This window comes from Salmo salar, chromosome ssa01 (genome assembly GCF_905237065.1).
Source record: "Salmo salar chromosome ssa01, Ssal_v3.1, whole genome shotgun sequence".
NCBI classification, from domain to species: domain Eukaryota; kingdom Metazoa; phylum Chordata; class Actinopteri; order Salmoniformes; family Salmonidae; genus Salmo; species Salmo salar.
The window spans coordinates 117,841,633-117,865,082 of NC_059442.1; the positions used below are offsets into that span (position 1 = coordinate 117,841,633).

Below are 23,450 nucleotides of genomic sequence, written 5' to 3' on the forward strand. Positions count from 1 at the left end.
GGTGGGTCTACTGTTCAGTATCAGGGTGGGTCTACTGTTCAGTATCAGGGTGGGTCTACTATATTGATATCAGGGTGGGTTTACTGTTCAGTATCAGGGTGGGTCTACTGTTCAGTAACAGGGAGGGTCTACTGTTCAGTAACAGGGTGGGTCTACTGTTCAGTAACAGGGTGGGTCTACTCTTCAGTATCAGGGTGGGTCTACTGTTCAGTACCAGGGTGGGTCTACTGTTCAGTATCAGGGTGGGTCTACTATATCAGTATCAGGGTGGGTCTACTATATCAGTAACAGGGTGGGTCGACTGTTCAGTATCAGGGAGGGTCGACTGTTCAGTACCAAGGTGGGTCTACTGTTCAGTATCAGGGAGGGTCTACTATATCAGTATCAGGGAGGGTCTACTATATCAGTATCAGGGAGGGTCTACTGTTCAGTATCAGGGAGGGTCTACTGTTCAGTATCAGGGTGGGTCTACTGTTCAGTACCAGGGTGGGTCTACTGTTCAGTACCAGGGTGGGTCTACTGTTCAGTACCAGGGTGGGTCTACTGTTCAGTACCAGGGTGGGTCTACTGTTCAGTACCAGGGTGGGTCTACTGTTCAGTATCAGGGTGGGTCTAGTATATCAGTATCAGGGTGGGTCTACTGTTCAGTACCAGGGTGGGTCTACTATATCAGGGTGGGTCTACTATATCAAGGTGGGTCTACTGTTCAGTATCAGGGTGGGTCTACTGTTCAGTATCAGGGTGGGTCTACTATATTGATATCAGGGTGGGTTTACTGTTCAGTATCAGGGTGGGTCTACTGTTCAGTACCAGGGTGGATCTACTGTTCAGTATCAGGGTGGGTCTACTATATCAGTAACAGGGTGGGTCTACTGTTCAATATCAGGGTGGGTCTACTGTTCAGTAACAGGGAGGGTCTACTGTTCAGTAACAGGGTGGGTCTACTGTTCAGTAACAGGGTGGGTCTACTCTTCAGTATCAGGGTGGGTCTACTGTTCAGTAGCAGGGTGGGTCTACTGTTCAGTACCAGGGTGGGTCTACTGTTCAGTATCAGGGTGGGTCTACAATATCAGTAACAGGGTGGGTCTACTGTTCAGTATCAGGGTGGGTCGACTGTTCAGTACCAAGGTGGGTCTACTGTTCAGTATCAGGGAGGGTCTACTATATCAGTATCAGGGAGGGTCTACTGTTCAGTATCAGGGAGGGTCTACTGTTCAGTACCAGGGTGGGTCTACTGTTCAGTACCAGGGTGGGTCTACTGTTCAGTACCAGGGTGGGTCTACTGTTCAGTACCAGGGTGGGTCTACTGTTCAGTACCAGGGTGGGTCTACTGTTCAGTACCAGGGTGGGTCTACTGTTCAGTACCAGGGTGGGTCTACTATATCAGTATCAGGGTGGGTCTACTGTTCAGTATCAGGGTGGGTCTACTGTTCAGTATCAGGGTGGGTCTACTATATTGATATCAGGGTGGGTTTACTGTTCAGTATCAGGGTGGGTCTACTGTTCAGTAACAGGGAGGGTCTACTGTTCAGTAACAGGGTGGGTCTACTGTTCAGTAACAGGGTGGGTCTACTCTTCAGTATCAGGGTGGGTCTACTGTTCAGTACCAGGGTGGGTCTACTGTTCAGTATCAGGGTGGGTCTACTATATCAGTATCAGGGTGGGTCTACTATATCAGTAACAGGGTGGGTCTACTGTTCAGTATCAGGGTGGGTCGACTGTTCAGTACCAAGGTGGGTCTACTGTTCAGTATCAGGGAGGGTCTACTATATCAGTATCAGGGAGGGTCTACTATATCAGTATCAGGGAGGGTCTACTGTTCAGTATCAGGGAGGGTCTACTGTTCAGTATCAGGGTGGGTCTACTGTTCAGTATCAGGGTGGGTCTACTGTTCAGTACCAGGGTGGGTCTACTGTTCAGTACCAGGGTGGGTCTACTGTTCAGTACCAGGGTGGGTCTACTGTTCAGTACCAGGGTGGGTCTACTGTTCAGTATCAGGGTGGGTCTAGTATATCAGTATCAGGGTGGGTCTACTATATCAGTATCAGGGTGGGTCTACTGTTCAGTACCAGGGTGGGTCTACTATATCAGGGTGGGTCTACTATATCAAGGTGGGTCTACTGTTCAGTATCAGGGTGGGTCTACTGTTCAGTATCAGGGTGGGTCTACTATATAAGTAAAAGTGGGCGTCTACTATATCAGTAACAGCGTGGGTCTACTGTTCAGTAACAGGGTGGGTCTACTGTTCAGTAACAGGGTGGGTCAACTGTTCAGTATCAGGGTGGGTCTACTATATCAGTATCAGGGTGGGCCTACTGTTCAGTATCAGGGTGGGTCTACTATATCAGTATCAGGGTGGGTCTATTGTTCAGTACCAGGGTGGGTCTACTGTTCAGTACCAGGGTGTGTCTACTATATCAGTAACAGGGTGGGTCTACTGTTCAGTACCAGGGTGGGTCTACTGTTCAGTATCAGTGTGGGTCTACGATATCAGTAACAGGGTGGGTCTACTGTTCAGTAACAGGGTGGGTCTACTGTATCAGGGTGGGTCTACTATATCAGTAACAGGGCGGGTCTACTATATCAGTAACAGGGCGGGTCTACTGTTCAGTAACAGGGCAGGTCTACTGTTCAGTATCATGGTGGGTCTACTGTTCAGTATCAGGGTGGGTCTACTATATCAGTAAAAGGGTGGGTCTACTATATCAGTACAAGGGTGGGTCTACTGTTCAGAATAAGGGTGGGTCTACTATATCAGTATCAGGGTGGGCCTACTGTTCAGTATCAGGGTGGGTCTACTGTTCAGTATCAGGGTGGGTCTACTGTTCAGTATCAGGGTGGGTCTACTGTTCAGTATCAGGGTGGGTCTACTGTTCAGTATCAGGGTGGGTCTACTGTTCAGTATCAGGGTGGGTCTACTGTTCAGTATCAGGGTGGGTCTACTGTTCAGTAGCAGGGTGGGTCTACTGTTCAGTATCAGGGTGGGTCTACTGTTCAGTACCAGGGTGGGTCTACTGTTCAGTATCATGGTGGGTCTACTGTTCAGTATCAGGGTGGGTCTACTATATTGATATCAGGGTGGGTTTACTGTTCAGTATCAGGGTGGGTCTACTGTTCAGTACCAGGGTGGGTCTACTGTTCAGTATCAGGGTGGGTCTACTGTTCAGTATCAGGGTGGGTCTACTGTTCAGTATCAGGGTGGGTCTACTGTTCAGTATCAGGGTGGGTCTACTGTGTCAGGGTGGGTCTAGTGTTCAGTATCAGGGTGGGTCTACTGTTCAGTATCAGGGTGGGTCTACTATATAAGTAAAAGTGGGCGTCTACTATATCAGTAACAGCGTGGGTCTACTGTTCAGTAACAGGGTGGGTGTACTGTTCAGTATCAGGGTGGGTCTACTGTTCAGTATCAGGGTGGGTCTACTGTTCAGTATCAGGGTGGGTCTACTATATCAGTATCAGGGTGGGCCTACTATATCAGTATCAGGGTGGGCCTACTGTTCAGTATCAGGGTGGGTCTACTATATCAGTATCAGGGTGGGTCTACTATATCAGTATCAGGGTGGGTCTACTGTTCAGTATCAGGGTGGGTCTACTGTTCAGTATCAGGGTGGGTCTACTATATTGATATCAGGGTGGGTCTACTGTTCAGTATAAGGGTGGGTCTACTGTTCAGTATAAGGGTGGGTCTACTGTATCAGTATCTTGGTGGGTCTACTGTTCAGTATCAGGGTGGGTCTACTGTTCAGTATCAGGGTGGCTCTACTATATCAGTAACAGGGTGGGTCTACTGTTCAGAATCAGGGTGGGTCTACTATATCAGTATCAGGGTGGGCCTACTGTTCAGTATCAGGGTGGGTCTACTGTTCAGTATCAGGGTGGGTCTACTATATCAGTATCAGGGTGGGTCTACTGTTCAGTATCAGGGTGGGTCTACTGTTCAGTATCAGGGTGGGTCTACTATATTGATATCAGGGTGGGTTTACTGTTCAGTATCAGGGTGGGTCTACTGTTCAGTACCAGGGTGGATCTACTGTTCAGTATCAGGGTGGGTCTACTATATCAGTAACAGGGTGGGTCTACTGTTCAATATCAGGGTGGGTCTACTGTTCAGTAACAGGGAGGGTCTACTGTTCAGTAACAGGGTGGGTCTACTCTTCAGTATCAGGGTGGGTCTACTGTTCAGTAGCAGGGTGGGTCTACTGTTCAGTACCAGGGTGGGTCTACTGTTCAGTATCAGGGTGGGTCTACTATATCAGTATCAGGGTGGGTCTACTATATCAGTAACAGGGTGGGTCTACTGTTCAGTATCAGGGTGGGTCGACTGTTCAGTACCAAGGTGGGTCTACTGTTCAGTATCAGGGAGGGTCTACTATATCAGTATCAGGGAGGGTCTACTGTTCAGTATCAGGGAGGGTCTACTGTTCAGTATCAGGGTGGGTCTACTGTTCAGTATCAGGGTGGGTCTACTGTTCAGTACCAGGGTGGGTCTACTGTTCAGTACCAGGGTGGGTCTACTGTTCAGTACCAGGGTGGGTCTACTGTTCAGTACCAGGGTGGGTCTACTATATCAGTATCAGGGTGGGTCTACTGTTCAGTATCAGGGTGGGTCTACTGTTCAGTATCAGGGTGGGTCTACTATATTGATATCAGGGTGGGTTTACTGTTCAGTATCAGGGTGGGTCTACTGTTCAGTACCAGGGTGGATCTACTGTTCAGTATCAGGGTGGGTCTACTATATCAGTAACAGGGTGGGTCTACTGTTCAATATCAGGGTGGGTCTACTGTTCAGTAACAGGGAGGGTCTACTGTTCAGTAACAGGGTGGGTCTACTGTTCAGTAACAGGGTGGGTCTACTCTTCAGTATCAGGGTGGGTCTACTGTTCAGTACCAGGGTGGGTCTACTGTTCAGTACCAGGGTGGGTCTACTGTTCAGTATCAGGGTGGGTCTACTATATCAGTATCAGGGTGGGTCTACTATATCAGTAACAGGGTGGGTCTACTGTTCAGTATCAGGGTGGGTCGACTGTTCAGTACCAAGGTGGGTCTACTGTTCAGTATCAGGGAGGGTCTACTATATCAGTATCAGGGAGGGTCTACTGTTCAGTATCAGGGAGGGTCTACTGTTCAGTATCAGGGTGGGTCTACTGTTCAGTACCAGGGTGGGTCTACTGTTCAGTACCAGGGTGGGTCTACTGTTCAGTACCAGGGTGGGTCTACTGTTCAGTACCAGGGTGGGTCTACTGTTCAGTACCAGGGTGGGTCTACTGTTCAGTATCAGGGTGGGTCTAGTATATCAGTATCAGGGTGGGTCTACTATATCAGTATCAGGGTGGGTCTACTGTTCAGTATCAGGGTGGGTCTACTATATTGATATCAGGGTGGGTTTACTGTTCAGTATCAGGGTGGGTCTACTGTTCAGTACCAGGGTGGGTCTACTGTTCAGTACCAGGGTGGGTCTACTGTTCAGTACCAGGGTGGGTCTACTGTTCAGTACCAGGGTGGGTCTACTGTTCAGTACCAGGGTGGGTCTACTGTTCAGTACCAGGGTGGGTCTACTGTTCAGTACCAGGGTGGGTCTACTGTTCAGTACCAGGGTGGGTCTACTGTTCAGTACCAGGGTGGGTCTACTGTTCAGTATCAGGGTGGGTCTATTGTTCAGTATCAGGGTGGGTCTACTATATCAGTATCAGGGTTGGTCTTCTGTTCAGTACCAGGATGGATCTACTGTTCAGTATCAGGGTGGGTCTACTATATCAGTAACAGGGTGGGTCTACTATATCAGTAACAGGGTGGGTCTACTAGATCAGTATCAGGGTGGGCCTACTGTTCAGTATCATGGTGGGTCTACTATATCAGTATCAGGGTGGGTCTACTGTTCAGTATCAGGGTGGGTCTACTGTATTAGTATCAGGGTGGGTCTACTGTATTAGTATCAGGGTGGGTCTACTGTTCAGTACCAGGGTGGGTCTACTATATCAGGGTGGGTCTACTATATCAGGGTGGGTCTACTATATCAGGGTGGGTCTACTGTTCAGTATCAGGGTGGGTCTACTATATCAGTATCAGGGTGGGTCTACTGTTCAGTACCATGTTGGGTCTACTATATCAGTGTGGGTCTACTATATCAGGGTGGGTCTACTGTAACAGTAACAGGGTGGGTCTACTATATCAGTAACACGGTGGGTCTACTGTTCAGTAACAGGGTGGGTCTACTGTATCAGGGTGGGTCTACTGTTCAGTATCATGGTGGGTCTACTGTTCAGTATCAGGCTGGGTCTACTGTTCAGAATCAGGGTAAGTCTACTATATCAGTAAAAGGGTGGGTCTACTATATCAGTAACAGGGTGGGTCTACTGTTCAGTATCAGGGTGGGTCTACTATATCAGTATCAGGGTGGGCCTACTGTTCAGTATCAGGGTGGGTCTACTATATCAGTATCAGGGTGGGTCTATTGTTCAGTATCAGGGTGGGTCTACTATATCAGTATCAGGGTGGGTCTTCTGTTCAGTACCAGGATGGATCTACTGTTCAGCATCAGGGTGGGTCTACTATATCAGTAACAGGGTGGGTCTACTATATCAGTAACAGGGTGGGTCTACTATATCAGTATCAGGGTGGGCCTACTTTTCAGTATCAGGGTGGGTCTATTGTTCAGTATCAGGGTGGGTCTATTGTTCAGTATCAGGGTGGGTCTATTGTTCAGTATCAGGGTGGGTCTACTGTTCAGTATCAGGGTGGGTCTCCTGTTCAGTATCAGGGTGGGTCTACTATATTGATATCAGGGTGGGTTTACTGTTCAGTATCATTGTGGGTCTACTGTTCAGTACCAGGGTGGATCTACTGTTCAGTATCAGGGTGGGTCTACTATATCAGTAACAGGGTGGGTCTACTATATCAGTATCAGGGTGGGTCTCCTGTTCAGTATCAGGGTGGGTCTACTATATTGATATCAGGGTGGGTTTACTGTTCAGTATCATTGTGGGTCTACTGTTCAGTACCAGGGTGGATCTACTGTTCAGTATCAGGGTGGGTCTACTATATCAGTAACATGGTGGGTCTACTATATCAGTAACAGGGTGGGTCTACTGTATCAGTATCAGGGTGGGTTTACTGTTCAGTATCAGGGTGGGTCTACTGTTCAGTATCAGGGTGGGTCTACTGTTCAGTACCAGGGTGGGTCTACTATATCAGTAACAGGGTGGGTCTACTATATCAGTAACAGGGTGGGTCTACTGTTCAGTACCAGGGTGGGTCTACTGTTCAGTACCAGGGTGGGTCTACTGTTCAGTACCAGGGTGGGTCTACTGTTCAGTATCAGGGTGTGTCTACTGTTCAGTATCTTGGTGGGTCTACTGTTCAGTAGCAGGGTGGGTCTACTGTTCAGTAGCAGGGTGGGTCTACTGTTCAGTATCTTGGTGGGTCTACTGTTCAGTACCAGGGTAGGTCTACTATATCAGTAACAGGGTGGGTCTACTGTTCAGTAACAGTGTGGGTCTACTGTATCAGGGTGGGTCTACTATGTCAGTAACAGGGTGGGTCTACTGTATCAGGGTGGGTCTACTGTATCAGGGTGGGTCTACTGTTCAGTATCATGGTGGGTCTACTGTTCAGTACCAGGGTGGGTCTACTGTTCAGTACCAGGGTGGGTCTACTGTTCAGTACCAGGGTGGGTCGACTATATCAGTACCAGGGTGGGTCTACTGTTCAGTATCAGTGTGGGTCTACTATGTCAGTATCAGGGTGGGTCTACTATGTCAGTATCAGGGTGGGTCTACTATGTCAGTATCAGGGTGGGTCTACTGTTCAGTATCAGAGTGGGTGTACTGTTCAGTATCAGGGTGGGTCTACTGTTCAGTATCAGGGTGGGTCTACTGTTCAGTATCAGGGTGGGTCTACTGTTCAGTATTAGGGTGGGTCTACTGTTCAGTATCAGGGTGGGTCTACTGTTCAGTATCAGGGTGGGTCTACTGTTCAGTATCAGGGTGGGTCTACTGTGTCAGGGTGGGTCTACTGTTCAGTATCAGGGTGGGTTTACTGTTCAGTAATATGGTGGGTCTACTATATCAGTATCAGGGTGGGTCTACTGTATTAGTATCAGGGTGGGTCTACTGTATTAGTATCAGGGTGGGTCTACTATATCAGGGTGGGTCTACTATATCAGGGTGGGTCTACTATATCAGTATCAGGGTTGGTCTTCTGTTCAGTACCAGGGTGGATCTACTGTTCAGTATCAGGGTGGGTCTACTATATCAGTAACAGGGTGGGTCTACTATATCAGTAACAGGGTGGGTCTACTATATCAGTAACAGGGTGGGCCTACTGTTCAGTATCATGGTGGGTCTACTATATCAGTATCAGGATGGGTCTATTGTTCAGTATCAGGGTGGGTCTACTATATCAGTATCAGGGTGGGTCTACTGTTCAGTACCAGGGTGGATCTACTGTTCAGTATCAGGGTGGGTCTACTATATCAGTAACAGGGTGGGTCTACTGTTCAGTACCAAGGTGGGTCGACTGTTCAGTACCAAGGTGGGTCTACTGTTCAGTATCAGGGTGGGTCTACTATATCAGTAACAGGGTGGGTCTACTGGTCAATATAAGGGTGGGTCTACTGTTCAGTACCAGGGTGGGTCTACTGTTCAGTACCAGGGTGGGTCTACTGTTCAGTACCAGGGTGGGTCTACTGTTCAGTACCAGGGTGGGTCTACTGTTCAGTACCAGGGTGGGTCTACTGTTCAGTATCAGGGTGTGTCTACTGTTCAGTATCAGGGTGTGTCTACTGTTCAGTACCAGGGTGGGTCTACTGTTCAGTACCAGGGTGGGTCTACTATATCAGTAACAGGGTGGGTCTACTGTTCAGTACCAGGGTGGGTCTACTGTTCAGTATCAGTGTGGGTCTACGATATCAGTAATAGGGTGGGTCTACTGTTCAGTAACAGGGTGGGTCTACTGTATCAGGGTGGGTCTACTATATCAGTAACAGGGTGGGTCTATTATATCAGTAACAGGGCGGGTCTACTGTTCAGTAACAGGGTGGGTCTACTGTTCAGTATCATGGTGGGTCTACTGTTCAGTATCAGGGTGGGTCTACTATATCAGTAAAAGTGTGGGTCTACTATATCAGTATCAGGGTGGGCCTACTGTTCAGTATCAGGGTGGGTCTACTATATCAGTATCAGGGTGGGTCTACTGTTCAGTATCAGGGTGGGTCTACTATATTGATATCAGGGTGGGTCTACTATATTGATATCAGGGTGGGTCTACTATATTGATATCAGGGTGGGTTTACTGTTCAGTATCAGGGTGGGTCTACTGTTCAGTACCAGGGTGGATCTACTGTTCAGTATCAGGGTGGGTCTACTATATCAGTAACAGGGTGGGTCTACTGTTCAGTATCAGGGTGGGTCTACTGTTCAGTAACAGGGAGGGTCTACTGTTCAGTAACAGGGAGGGTCTACTGTTCAGTATCAGGGTGGGTCTACTGTTCAGTAGCAGGGTGGGTCTACTGTTCAGTACCAGGGTGGGTCTACTGTATCAGTAACAGGGTGGGTCTACTGTTCAGTATCTTGGTGGGTCGACTGTTCAGTACCAAGGTGGGTCTACTGTTCAGTATCAGGGTGGGTCTACTATATCAGTATCAGGGAGGGTCTACTGTTCAGTATCAGGGAGGGTCTACTGTTCAGTACCAGGGAGGGTCTACTGTTCAGTACCAGGGTGGGTCTACTGTTCAGTACCAGGGTGGGTCTACTATATCAGTATCAGGGTGGATCTACTATATCAGTATCAGGGTGGGTCTACTATATCAGTATCAGGGTGGGTCTACTATATCAGTATCAGGGTGGGTCTACTGTTCAGTACCAGGGTGGGTCTACTATATCAGGGTGGGTCTACTATATCAAGGTGGGTCTACTGTTCAGTACCAGGGTGGGTCTACTGTTCAGTACCAGGGTGGGTCTCCTGTTCAGTATCAGGGTGGGTCTACTGTGTCAGGGTGGGTCTACTGTTCAGTATCAGGGTGGGTCTACTGTTCAGTATCAGGGTGGGTCTACTATATAAGTAAAAGTGGGCGTCTACTATATCAGTAACAGCGTGGGTCTACTGTTCAGTAACAGGGTGGGTCTACTGTTCAGTATCAGGGTGGGTCTACTATATCAGTATCAGGGTGGGCCTACTGTTCAGTATCAGGGTGGGTCTACTATATCAGTATCAGGGTGGGTCTATTGTTCAGTATCAGGGTGGGTCTACTGTTCAGTATCAGGGTGGGTCTACTGTTCAGTATCAGGGTGGGTCTACTGTTCAGTATCAGGGTGGGTCTACTATATTGATATCAGGGTGGGTTTACTGTTCAGTATCAGGGTGGGTCTACTTTTCAGTACCAGGGTGGATCTACTGTTCAGTATCAGGGTGGGTCTACTATATCAGTAACAGGGTGGGTCTACTGTTCAGTACCAAGGTGGGTCGACTGTTCAGTACCAAGGTGGGTCTACTATATCAGTAACAGGGTGGGTCTACTATATCAGTAACAGGGTGGGTCTACTGTTCAATATCAGGGTGGGTCTACTGTTCAGTAACAGGGTGGGTCTACTGTTCAGTAACAGGGTGGGTCTTCTATATCAGTATCAGGGTGGGTCTACTGTTCAGTACCAGGGTGGGTCTACTGTTCAGTACCAGGGTGGGTCTACTGTTCAGTACCAGGGTGGGTCTACTGTTCAGTACCAGGGTGGGTCTACTGTTCAGTACCAGGGTGGGTCTACTGTTCAGTACCAGGGTGGGTCTACTGTTCAGTATCAGGGTGGGTCTACTGTTCAGTATCTTGGTGGGTCTACTGTTCAGTATCTTGGTGGGTCTACTGTTCAGTATCTTGGTGGGTCTACTGTTCAGTACCAGGGTGGGTCTACTGTTCATTACCAGGGTGGGTCTACTATATCAGTACCAGGGTGGGTCTACTGTTCAGTACCAGGGTGGGTCTACTATGTCAGTATCAGTGTGGGTCTACTATGTCAGTATCAGGGTGGGTCTACTATGTCAGTATCAGGGTGGGTCTACTGTTCAGTATCAGGGTGGGTCTACTGTTCTGTATTAGGGTGGGTCTACTGTTCTGTGTCAGGGTGGGTCTACTGTGTCAGGGTGGGTCTACTGTTCAGTATCAGGGTGGGTTTACTGTTCAGTAATATGGTGGGTCTACTATATCAGTATCAGGGTGGGTCTACTGTATTAGTATCAGGGTGGGTCTACTGTATTAGTATCAGGGTGGGTCTACTGTATTAGTATCAGGGTGGGTCTACTGTTCAGTACCAGGGTGGGTCTACTATATCAGGGTGGGTCTACTATATCAGGGTGGGTCTACTATATCAGGGTGGGTCTACTGTTCAGTATCAGGGTGGGTCTACTATATCAGTATCAGGGTGGGTCTACTGTTCAGTACCAGGTTGGGTCTACTATATCAGTGTGGGTCTACTATATCAGGGTGGGTCTACTGTAACAGTAAAAGGGTGGGTCTACTATATCAGTAACAGGGTGGGTCTACTGTTCAGTATCAGGGTGGGTCTACTATATCAGTATCAGGGTGGGTCTACTATATCAGTATCAGGGTGGATCTACTATATAAGTATCAGGGTGGGTCTATTGCTCAGTATCAGTGTGGGTCTACTATGTCAGTATCAGGGTGGGTCTACTGTTCAGTATCAGGGTGGTTCTACTGTTCAGTATCAGTGTGGGTCTACTATGTCAGTATCAGGGTGGGTCTACTGTTCAGTATCAGGGTGGGTCTACTGTTCAGTATCAGGGTGGGTCTACTATATCAGTATCAGGGTGGGTCTACTGTTCAGTATCAGGGTGGGTCTACTGTTCAGTATCAGGTTGGGTCAACTATATTGATATCAGGGTGGGTTTACTGTTCAGTATCTTGGTGGGATGACTGTTCAGTACCAAGGTGGGTCTACTGTTCAGTATCAGGGTGGGTCTACTGTTCAATATCAGGGTGGGTCTACTGTTCAATATCAGGGTGGGTCTACTGTTCAGTAACAGGGTGGGTCCACTATATCAGGGTGGGTCTACTGTTCAGTATCAGGGTGGATCTACTGTTCAGTACCAGGGTGGATCTACTGTTCAGTACCAGGGTGGGTCTACTATATCAGTAACAGGGTGGGTATACTGTTCAATATCAGGGTGGGTCTACGATATCAGTAACAGGGTGGGTCTACGATATCAGTAACAGGGTGGGTCTACGATATCAGTAACAGGGTGGGTCTACTGTTCAGTAACAGGGTGGGTCTACTGTATCAGGGTGGGTCTACTGTTCAGTATCAGGGTGGATCTACTATATCAGTATTAGGGTGGGTCTACTGTTCAGTACCAGGGTGGGTCTACTATATAAGGGTGGGTCTACTGTTCAGTACCAGGGTGGGTCTACTGTTCAGTATCAGGGTGGGTCTACTATATCAGTACCAGGGTGGGTCTACTATATCAGTACCAGGGTGGGTCTACTATATCAGTACCAGGGTGGGTCTACTGTATCAGGGTGGGTCTACTGTTAAGTATCATGGTGGGTCTACTGTTCAGTATCATGGTGGGTCTACTGTTCAGTATCAGGGTGGGTCTACTGTTCAGTATCAGGTTGGGTCTACTATATCAGTATCAGGGTGGATCTACTATATAAGTATCAGGGTGGGTCTATTGTTCAGTATCAGTGTGGGTCTACTATGTCAGTATCAGGGTGGGTCTACTGTTCAGTATCAGGGTGGGTCTACTATATCAGTATCAGGGTGGGTCTACTATATCAGTATCAGGGTGGGTCTACTGTTCAGTATCAGGGTGGGTCTACTGTTCAGTATCAGGGTGGGTCAACTATATTGATATCAGGGTGGGTTTACTGTTCAGTATCTTGGTGGGATGACTGTTCAGTACCAAGGTGGGTCTACTGTTCAGTATCAGGGTGGGTCTACTATATCAGTAAGAGGGTGGGTCTACTGTTCAATATCAGGGTGGGTCTACTGTTCAGTAACAGGGTGGGTCCACTATATCAGGGTGGGTCTACTGTTCAGTATCAGGGTGGGTCTACTGTTCAGTACCAGGGTGGATCTACTGTTCAGTACCAGGGTGGATCTACTGTTCAGTACCAGGGTGGGTCTACTATATCAGTAACAGGGTGGGTATACTGTTCAATATCAGGGTGGGTCTACGATATCAGTAACAGGGTGGGTCTACGATATCAGTAACAGGGTGGGTCTACGATATCAGTAACAGGGTGGGTCTACTGTTCAGTAACAGGGTGGGTCTACTGTATCAGGGTGGGTCTACTGTTCAGTATCAGGGTGGATCTACTATATCAGTATTAGGGTGGGTCTACTGTTCAGTACCAGGGTGGGTCTACTGTTCAGTACCAGGGTGGGTCTACTGTTCAGTATCAGGGTGGGTCTACTATATCAGTACCAGGGTGGGTCTACTATATCAGTACCAGGGTGGGTCTACTATATCAGTACCAGGGTGGGTCTACTATATCAGTACCAGGGTGGGTCTACTGTATCAGGGTGGGTCTACTGTTCAGTATCATGGTGGGTCTACTGTTCAGTATCAGGGTGGGTCTACTGTTCAGTATCAGGGTGGGTCTACTGTTCAGAATCAGGGTGGGTCTACTGTTCAGAATCAGGGTGGGTCTACTATATCAGTAACAAGGTGGGTCTACTATATCAGTATCAGGGTGGGTCTACTATATCAGTATCAGGGTGGGCCTACTATATCAGTATCAGGGTGGGTCTATTGTTCAGTATCAGGGTGGGTCTATTGTTCAGTATCAGGGTGGGTCTATTGTTCAGTATCAGGGTGGGTCTACTATATCAGTATCAGGGTGGGTCTACTGTTCAGTATCAGGGTGGGTCTACTGTTCAGTATCAGGGTGGGTCTACTGTTCAGTATCAGGGTGGGTCAACTATATTGATATCAGGGTGGGTTTACTGTTCAGTATCTTGGTGGGATGACTGTTCAGTACCAAGGTGGGTCTACTGTTCAGTATCAGGGTGGGTCTACTATATCAGTAAGAGGGTGGGTCTACTGTTCAATATCAGGGTGGGTCTACTGTTCAGCAACAGGGTTGGTCCACTATATCAGGGTGGGTCTACTGTTCAGTACCAGGGTGGGTCTACTGTTCAGTATCAGGGTGGGTCTACTGTGTCAGGGTGGGTCTACTGTTCAGTATCAGGGTGGGTCTACTGTTCAGTATCAGGGTGGGTCTACTATATCAGTAACAGGGTGGGTCTACTGTTCAGTATCTTGGTGGTCTACTGTTCAGTACCAGGGTGGGTCTACTGTTCAGTACCAGGGTGGGTCTACTATGTCAGGGTGGGTCTACTGTTCAGTACCAGGGTGGGTCTACTATATCAGGGTGGGTCTACTATATCAGTATCAGGGTGGGTCTACTGTTCAGTACCAGGGTGGGTCTACTATATCAGTACCAGGGTGGGTCTACTATATCAGTACCAGGGTGGGTCTACTGTTCAGTATCAGGGTGGGTCTACTGTTCAGAATCAGGGTGGGTCTACTGTTCAGTATCAGGGTGGGTCTACTATATCAGTATCAGGGTGGGTCTACTGTTCAGTACCAGGGTGGTTCTACTATATCAGGGTGGGTCTACTATATCAGGGTGGGTCTACTGTTCAGTATCAGGGTGGGTCTACTAAATCACTATCAGTGTGGGTCTACTGTTCAGTACCAGGGTGGGTCTACTATATCAAGGTGGGTCTACTATATCAGGGTGGGTCTACTATATCAGGGTGGGTCTACTGTTCAGTATCAGGGTGGGTCTACTATATCAGTTTCAGGCTGCGTCTACTGTTCAGTAACAGGTTGGGTCTACTATATCATTATCAGGGTGGGTCTACTGTTCAGTATCATGTTGGGTCTACTGTCTCAGTGTCAGGGTGGGTCTACTGTTCAGTACCAGTGTGGGTCTACTGTAACAGGGTGGGTCTACTGTTCAGTATCAGGGTGGGTCTACTGTGTCAGGGTGGGTCTACTGTTCAGTACCAGTGTGGGTCTACTGTAACAGGGTGGGTCTACTGTTCAGTATCAGGGTGGGTCTACTGTTCAGTATCAGGGTGGGTCTACTGTTCAGTGTCAGGGTGGGTCTACTGTGTCAGGGTGGGTCTACTGTTCAGTATCAGGGTGGGTCTACTGTTCAGTACCAGGGTGGGTCTACTTTATCAGGGTGGGTCTACTGTTCAGGATCAGGGTGGGTCTACTGTTCAGTATCAGGCTGGGTCTACTATATCAGTATCAGGGTGTGTCTACTGTTCAGTATCAGGGTGTGTCTACTGTTCAGTATCAGGGTGTGTCTACTGTTCAGTATCAGGGTGTGTCTACTGTTCAGTATCAGGGTGTGTCTACTGTTCAGTATCAGGGTGTGTCTACTGTTCAGTATCAGGGTGTGTCTACTGTTCAGTATCAGGGTGTGTCTACTGTTCAGTATCAGGGTGTTTCTACTATATCAGTATCAGGGTGGGTCTACTGTTCAGTATCTTGGTGGGTCTACTGTTCAGTACCAGGGTGGGTCTACTGTTCAGTACCAGGGTGGGTCTACTGTTCAGTATCAGGGTGGGTCTACTATATCAGTAACAGGGTGGGTGTACTGGTCAATATCAGGGTGGGTCTACTGTTCAGTACCACGGTGGGTCTACTGTATAGTACCAGGGTGGGTCTACTGTATAGTACCAGGGTGGGTCTACTATATCAGTACCAGGGTGGGTCTACTGTTCAGTACCAGGGTGGGTCTACTGTTCAGTACCAGGGTGGGTCTACTGTTCAGTATCAGGGTGGGTCTACTGTTCAGTATCAGGGTGGGTCTACTGTTCAGTATCAGGGTGGGTCAACTATATTGATATCAGGGTGGGTTTACTGTTCAGTATCTTGGTGGGATGACTGTTCAGTACCAAGGTGGGTCTACTGTTCAGTATCAGGGTGGGTCTACTATATCAGTAAGAGGGTGGGTCTACTGTTCAATATCAGGGTGGGTCTACTGTTCAGCAACAGGGTGGGTCCACTATATCAGGGTGGGTCTACTGTTCAGTACCAGGGTGGGTCTACTGTTCAGTATCAGGGTGGGTCTACTGTGTCAGGGTGGGTCTACTGTTCAGTATCAGGGTGGGTCTATTGTTCAGTAACAGGGTGGGTCTACTGTATCAGGGTGGGTCTACTATATCAGGGTGGGTCTACTGTTCTATATCAGGGTGGGTCTACTGTATCAGTATCAGGGTGGGTCTACTGTTGAGTACCAGGGTGGGTCTACTATATCAGGGTGGGTCTACTGTTCAGTATCAGGGTGGGTCTACTATATCAGTATCAGGGTGGGTCTACTGTTCAGTAACAGGGTGGGTCTACTGTTTCAGTATCAGGGTGGGTCTACTGTTCAGTACCAGGGTGGGTCTACTGTTCAGTACCAGGGTGGGTCTACTGTTCAGTACCAGGGTGGGTCTACTGTTCAGTACCAGGGTGGGTCTACTTTATCAAGGTGGGTCTACTATAGCAGGGTGGGTCTACTGTTTAGTATCAGGGTGGGTCTACTATATCAGTATCAGGGTGGGTCTACTATATCAGTACCAGGTTGGGTCTACTATATCAGTGTGGGTCTACTATATAAGGGTGGGTCTACTGTCCAGTATCAGGGTGGGTCTACTATATAACTATCAGGGTGGGTCTACTGTTCAGTACAAGGGTGGGTCTACTATATCAAGGTGGGTCTACTATATCAGGGTGGGTCTACTATATCAGGGTTGGTCTACTGTTCAGTATCAGGGTGGGTCTACGATATCAGTATCAGGCTGCGTCTACTGTTCAGTAACAGGGTTAGTCTACTATATCATTATCAGGGTGGGTCTACTGTTCAGTATCATGTTGGGTCTACTGTCTCAGTGTCAGGGTGGGTCTACTGTTCAGTACCAGGGTGGGTCTACTGTTCAGTACCAGGGTGGGTCTACTATATCAGGGCGGGTCTACTGTTCAGTATCAGGGTGGGTCTACTGTTCAGTACCAGGGTGGGTCTACTGTTCAGTACCAGGGTGGGTCTACTGTTCAGTACCAGGGTGGGTCTACTGTTCAGTACCAGGGTGGGTCTACTATATCAGGGTGGGTCTACTGTTCAGTATCAGGGTGGGTCTACTGTTCAGTATCAGGGTGGGTCTACTATATCAGTATCAGGGTGGGTCTACTGTTCAGTACCAGGGTGGGTCTACTGTTCAGTACCAGGGTGGGTCTACTGTTCAGTAGCAGGGTGGGTCTACTGTTCAGTAGCAGGGTGGGTCTACTATATCAGTATCAGGGTGGGTCTACTGTTCAGTACCAGGTTGGGTCTACTGTATCAGGGTGGGTCTACTATATCAGTATCAGGGTGGGTCTACTGTTCAGTACCATGTCGGCAACATTATCTTGCTTGACCGTGCCGTAGGTCATGTAGCTAGCTGTCTGTCATGTTTTGTGGACTTCACCAGACAGATGTTGCTTTCCGGTTTTGTGATGGAAACAAAAGTGTGGTTGAATTTTATTCTGTGTCTTGTTATTATCTCTGCCTTTAGATCACGGGTGTCAAGGCATATGAACAAAGGGTAGACTACAGTCATGATCAGTCCCTACACCCAAACAAGGGCACTGCGTTCATCCACCTCTGGCCTGCTGGCCCCCCTACCTCTGCGGAAGCACAGTTCCCGCTCAGCCCAGACAAAAACTGTTCGCTGCTTTGGCACCCCAATGGTGGAACAAGCTCCCTCACGACGCTAGGACAGCGGAGTCAATCACCACCTTCCGGAGACACCTGAAACCCCACCTATTTAAGGAATACCTGGGATAGGATTAAGTAATCCTTCTACCCCCCCCCCCCAAAAAAAGATATAGATGTACTATTGTAAAGTGGTTGTTCCACTGGATATCATAAGGTGAATGCACCAATTTGTAAGTTGCTCTGGATAAGAGCATCTGCTAAATGACTTAAATGTAAACAAACAGGTTATAGAGCAAACAACACAAGTATCACTCGTTACAACACATAGGATGTAATATGGCTTGTTTCCTGGATTGGCTTCCTCCGATGGTTTTTACCCACGCACCTCTACTGTGTTCTTCGAATAAAGTTTGTTCGGAAAGTATTCAGACCCCTTGACTTTTCCCACATTTATGTTACGTTACAGCCTTATTGTAAAATGAAAAAAATAAATAGATAGGTCTACTGTAGGTGTGTTAGGTCTAGTGAGGGTTGGGAGGGTAGACTGCAGTCATGCTGGTGTTTATTTATGTTTGCTGCACTGCACACAAACATTGTTTGTTGTAGGGCTGGTTTGTTGTAAGGCTGGTTTGTTGTAAGGCTGGTATGTTGTAAGGCTGGTATGTTGTAAGGCTGGTATGTTGTAAGGCTGGTATGTTGTAAGGCTGCATGATATGGGCAAAATATCTAACAATGATTTTTGTAGCAAACATTGTGATTTTACTTGTGATTCTAGATCAAAACACTTAGGTAAACTGTTGGAATCCTAGAAAAATACAATGATCATTTAAATTTTATGGTTGGAATTAGAGGTTGACCGATTATGATTTTTCAAAGCCGATACCGATTAATCGGCCGATTTTTATATATATATATATATATATATATATTGTGGCAAACATCTTCAAAGTTAGGAGCATTTGTCACAAATTAAGTGGGAAACTGTCACCAAAGTCAGCCCAGAATGAAAGTTATTTCGAACATGACAGTACCTGTGTGTTTGTTTCGCTGTCCTGGTCCACCCAGGCCACAGGTAAGGTCAAGGATAGCAGGGTTCGGTACACAAATCTTGTTCTCGGTAGGTCCAGGTCTAAATGCCAACAGGTAAGTCCAAAACAGTCCAGCTCGTAAACGGTAAATCCAGCCAATGTAGATTGTCTCTTTCTCTATGGTTCATAGATCCTTCCCGCCCTCTCTCTCTCTCTTCCTGGTTTTTCTTGACCTTTTATCTGTGGGTCGGCTCCACCTTCTGAAGGTTCCCCTTGCTTCTGGGAATTGTAGTTTTGGCAGTCGGACATTTTGTGATCTGTAGTTCTGATCGGGGTGGCCATTTTAGTGATCGGGCAGAGCCCGTTTATTAGTTCTGCCCTCACATATCTGCCATTTATCACTCGACCCCCTTCTTTGCCACAATATATTTGTAATAATGACAATTACAACAATACTGAATGAACAATGAACACTTTTATTTTAACATAATACATAAATAAAATCAATTAAGTCTCAAATAAATAATGAAACATGTTCAATTTGGTTTAAATAATGCAAAAACAAAGTGTTGGAGAAGAAAGTAAAAGTGCAATCAATATGTGCCATGTAAAAAAGCCAACGTTTAAGTTCCTTGCTCAGAACATGAGAACATATGAAAGCTGGTGGTTCCTTTTAACATGAGTCTTCAATATTCCCAGGTAAGAAGTTTTAGGTTGTAGTTATTATAGGAATTATTACGTGTCTACTATTTATCTCTATACCATTTGTATTTCATATACCTTTGACTATAGGATGTTCTTATAGGCACTTTAGTATTGCCAGCCTAATCTCAGGAGTTGATAGGCTTGAAGTCATAAACAGCGCTGTGCCTCAAGCATTGCTAATAGCTGCTGGCAAACACAGTAAAGTGCTGTTTGAATGAATGCTTACGAGCATGCTGCTGCCTACCACAGCTCAGTCAGACTGCTCTATCAAATCATAAACTTAATTATAATAAACACACAGAAATACGAGCCTTTGGTCATTAATATGGTCAAATACGGAAACTATAATTTCGAAAACAAAACGTTTATTCTTTCAGTGAAATACGGAACCGTTCCATATTTTATCGAACGGGTGGCAACCTTCAATGTTATGTCATAATTATGTAAAATTCTGGCAAATTAATTACGGTCTTTGTTGGGAAGAAATGGCCTTCACACAGTTTGCAACGAGCCAGGCGACCCAAACTGCTGCATATACCCTGACTCTGATTGCATTGAACGCAAGAGAAGTGACACAATTTCCCTAGTTAATATTGCCTGCTAACATGAATTTCTTTTAACTAAATATGCAGGTTTAAAAAAAAACACTTCTGTGTATTGATTTTAAGGAAGGCATTGATGTTTATGGTTAGGTATATTCGTGCAACGATTGTGCTTTTTTCGCAAATGTGCTTTTGTTAAATCATCACCCGTTTGGCGAAGTTGAAGTAGGCTGTGATTCGATGATAAATTAACAGGCACCGCTTTGATTATATGCAACGCAGGACAAGCTAGTTAACCTAGTAATATCATCAACCGTGTGTAGTTAATTAGTGGTTATGTGAAGATTGATTGATTGTTTTTTATAAGATAAGTTTAATGCTAGCTAGCAACTTAACTTGGCTCCTTGCTGCCACAAGGTCCTTTTGACGCTGCACTCGCGTAACAGGTGGTGAGCCTGCCACGCAGTTTCCTCGTGGATTGCAATGTAATCGGCCATAATCGGCATCCAAAAAGGCCGATTACCGATTGTTATGAAAACTTGAAATCGGCCCTAATTAATCGGGCCATTCGGTCGACCTCTAGTTGGAATAAAGTAGGAATGCAGTTTTGTTGGCATGACAATGGGTGGAAAAGATAAGAACAGAGTTTAGAGTAGGAACCAAAGTGTTGGTCAGTGTTTCCCATGGGACCCTAATTAGATTTAAATTGATAGATACATTAAGATAAAGATTTTAAAATACTTATCTCCTTTTCCTCTCTGATTTAAGAAAAATCTGTTGCACAAACAATGCTGATATACTCCACTGCTGATACCAGCCTGTTTTAGAGCAAAAGTTTGCTTGCAAGATTTGCCCAATCTCAGTGGATATAGCTAGCTAGCGATTAGCATTAGAGGCTAACAACACCATTTTTTAGGAACATTTACAGCTTGCTAAAACAGAGAGCAAGTTACACAAACAAATATTTTAATATAGAAAACGTGGATTTATATGAAGAAGAAAAGTAGAAAGCTGCGTCGTTCTGTTTGGAAAAACTGTTGTTTGGTCAATACAGGCAGAGTGAATCTGGAGCACGAGGAACTTCCTGCTTGAGTGCCAGGGGGCAGGGCTTGGTGTGAGTGGGAAGAGGAGAGAAGGAGAGAGAGAACTCCAAAAGTAACAGAAAAACTGGCGTTACAGATGGCTTAGTGGCATTTCAAAATATCGCAGACTCTTGCGATGTGGATATTGCGCATGTTCATATCACATATCCTTATCGCAAATAGGATGAATCATGCAGCCCTAGTTAGTTGTTTTGAAAGCTGCCTACGCACAGAAGCTTATCCACACAGCAGCATATCAACACAGCAGCGTATCCACACAGCAGCGTAGCAGCATATCCACACAGCAGCGTAGCCACAGCAGCGTAGCCACACAGCAGCATATCCACACAGCAGCATATCCACACAGCAGCATAGCCACACAGCAGCGTATCCACACAGCAGCATAGCCATACAGCAGCATTGCCACATAGCAGCATAGCCACACAGCAGCATAGCAGCATAGCCACACAGCAGTGTGTAACAGTCACGCTCATTATCGTGTTTGCGCATGCACATGTACACACAGCTCTGCTTATATTGAGCAATCTGTGGAAAAGGGCCTTGGTCAGTGACCAAGAACTCGATAGTCACAATGACAGAGCTCTAGAGTTCCACTGTGGAGATGAGAGAACCTTCCAGAAGGACAACCATCTCTGCAGCACACCACCAACCAAGCCTTTATCTGCAGAGAAGAATGGGAGCAACGTCATACCGAAGGAGACTCGAGTATCACATTCACTGTCCTCAAATCCCCTGTCATAAATCAGCCAAGGCGCAGCGTGCCGGTAATACCACATCCTTTATTAGAAGATAACCGAACAAAACAATAAACAGGATAAACAGAAATAAACGTGACGCAACTGTGGCAGACACAAAACACTCACAAAAATAATAATTACCCACAACTACAGGTGGGGAAAAAGCTGCCTAAGTATGATTCCCAATCAGAGACAACGATAGACAGCTGCCTCTGATTAGGAACCATACTCGGCCAAAACAAAAAATATAATGACATAGAATGCCCACCCCATATCACACCCTGACCTAACCAAAATAGAGGAAATAAAACCTCTCTCTCAGGTCAGGGCGTGACATCGAGGCTGTAATCGCTGCTAAAGTTGCTTCAACAAAGTGCTGAGTAAAGGGTCTGAATACTTCTGTAAATGTGTGTATAGATTGATGAGGGTAAAATAGTTTTTTTTTTTTGAATAAGGCTGGAACCCCTAACAAAATGTGGAAAAAGTCAGAATAGTTTCCGAAGGCACTGTATATAACGGATTAGACTATAGACAGACACAGTGGGTTTATTCATGATTCCTGCGGCCCATATTACTGGATGTCACCAGGCTTACACACACACAAACTAGAGAGGCAAGACAGCCACAGGAAAAAGAGGAGAGAGAGAGAGAGAGGGAGCAGAGGAGGGAAGGAGAGGAAGGAGAGGGAAGACAGCCACAGGAAAAAGAGGAGAGAGAGAGGGAGCAGAGGAGGGAAGGAGAGGAAGGAGAGGGAAGAGTAAAGGAACAGGGAGAGAGGAATCCAGATGTGCAGGATGTCAGCGAGAGAGAGAGAAAGAGATGGGACTGAGGTATGGAGAGGGAGAGAAGGAGATGGGACTGAGATATGGAGAGAGAGAGAGAGAGTGAAGGAGAGAGAGAGCGAAGGAGAGAGAGAGTTGGGACTGAGGTATGGAGAGAGAGAGAGAGAGCGAAGGAGAGAGAGAGATGGGACTGAGGTATGGAGAGAGAGAGAGACTTAACAAACCACTAAAAAGCTAAACCCACTACTCCTCTCCTTCTCTCTCAAGCTGTTTATGCTCTTTCATTTTCTGACTTCTCGCTCCTCTCCTCTCTTTTTTCCTCATGACTCATTGTAGACAGAAACACATTTCAAAAAAATGTTGTTCTTGGGACCAAGTCAGTCACACAAATCAACAGCAGTAGAGGAAATGCTTACTGCCCTTTTGTAAGAGCGAAGCATGTGTCTTTGAGTTGGTAGAAGCTCGACTAATTCGTTAATCCACCATTCAGTTTAGTGGACTATTAGTTGAGTGTGTCCTTTAAAGGTCACATTTCATTAGGAACGTCTCTCATTGCCCATCATTTCACTAGGAACGTCTCTCGTTGCCCATCATTTCATTAGGGAACGTCTCTCGTTGCCCATCATTTCATTAGGAACGTCTCTCGTTGCCCATAATTTCATCAGGAACGTCTCTCGTTGCCCATCATTTCATTAGGAACGTCTCTCGTTGCCCATCATTTCATTAGGAACGTCTCTCGTTGCCCATCATTTCATTAGGAACGTCTCTCGTTGCCCATCATTTCATTAGCAACGTCTCTCGTTGCCCATCATTTCATTAGGAACGTCTCTCGTTGCCCATCATTTCATT

At 46.7% G+C, this 23,450-nt stretch overlaps 1 protein-coding gene across 1 annotated transcript in view; it reads left to right on the plus strand.

Annotated features, from left to right (window-relative positions):
- The window catches only part of LOC106592849 (rho GTPase-activating protein SYDE1), a 113,324-nt gene that overhangs the window by 34,888 nt on the left and 54,986 nt on the right, over positions 1-23,450 (plus strand). The window lies entirely within an intron of this gene.